The sequence below is a fragment of the Mastomys coucha genome, unplaced genomic scaffold (assembly GCF_008632895.1).
Source record: "Mastomys coucha isolate ucsf_1 unplaced genomic scaffold, UCSF_Mcou_1 pScaffold20, whole genome shotgun sequence".
Taxonomy (NCBI): Eukaryota; Metazoa; Chordata; class Mammalia; order Rodentia; family Muridae; genus Mastomys; species Mastomys coucha.
The window spans coordinates 46,417,368-46,418,893 of NW_022196903.1; positions in this window are offsets into that span (position 1 = coordinate 46,417,368).

The following is a 1,526-nucleotide window of genomic DNA, read 5'->3' on the forward strand; positions in this document are numbered from 1 at the left end:
GCACTGACTGCTCTTCCAGAGGTCTTGAGTTCAATTCCCAGCAACCACATGGTGACTCACAACCATCTATAATGAGATCTAATGCACTCTTCTGGTGTATGTCTAAAGACAGTTACAGTGTACTCATATAAATAAAAATAAATAATATTTAAAGAGAGAGAGAGAAGACAGTTAGTGACAGAAGCTGAGCCAGAAAAGATATTAGGAAACAGGAGAAGAACCCACACAAAGTAGTGAAAAAAATGATGAAAAGCTACATACAAGTAGGAAGGCTTTTCATTCATTAGGAAAGAAAATTGTAGTGTGTAGTGTCTACTACCCTGCTTTAAGCTCTGGGCAGAATGCACTATTAGCCATCGTCTTGGTTCCCTTGGATCAGAGGATGAAACACACACAGAGCTCATTTTTAATCTGTCTCATGGCTCAGCAGCTGGGCTCTTCTAAGCCTCTCCTTTACTCCTTGCTCAATGCTCTAAATCTGCCCTTAGCTTAGTTGTCTAATTATCTTCTCCTTGCTCAACACCCTACATCTGCCCTCAGTTTAGTTGTGTTTCAGTCTCCCACCTTGGGAAGTCACCAATGGACACTCCACCTGTAAGACCCCTATCCTCAGTCAATGGTACTTATTTCGAGATGCCCCTGAGTGAGACACCAAGATGCAGATCGATGTAAAGACAACAGGTTTATTTTCCAGCCGATTGGGGTTAACCCTCAATCAGTCCCTCTAGACAAGTGACTAAAAGCGACCCCGAATGCCTACTGAGCGGAAAAAGGTGTAGGTCCCCACACCTGCTTTTGTTTTCTTGACTGTGATCTGCCTGACTGGGGTGAGATTAAATTTCACAGTATTTTTAATTTGCATTTCCCTAATAGCTAGAAATTCCCAACACTTTTAAAAATACTTATTTGGCTGCCAGTGGTGGCATATACCTTAAATTATTTGTTGCCTTCTCCACTTCTCTCTAATTTTAATCTAATACATTGTGAACAATTGTTACTGATGGCCAAGATCCAGGCCAGGCCTTTTCAGGTACTTTTTATTAAAAAAAAACTGAAAATAAGGATTCAATTAGAGTTGTTGTGGGGGGTGGGGAATCTCACTCTATAACCTTGGCTGGCTTGGAACACACTATGTAGACCAAGAAGGCCTTGAACTCACAAAGATCTACCTGCCTCTGCCTTCTGAGTGCTGAGGTTAAAGGTATGCATGCCCAGCTACCATATAGACTTTTAAAGGAAGCAAGACAACTTTATTGAAAGTTAAAAGAGAGTACAGTGGATTATATAGAAGGACACAAGATCAAGGCTGGCATCAAGCTGTACAAGTAAGAGAACCGGAAGAGCCTATTGATTGTTTGAGGCTTCCTTTTATTGAGTTCAACAGAGGCAGGGACTGCTACTAAGGGGTATAGTGAGGGTGGTTCCCTGTTATAATTGATAGGTTAGGTCATATATTAATTTTTCCTACTGCATAATGCATTTGGTTTTATTTAGATCAGAGACATGCCAAGTTATGCACAGGCATA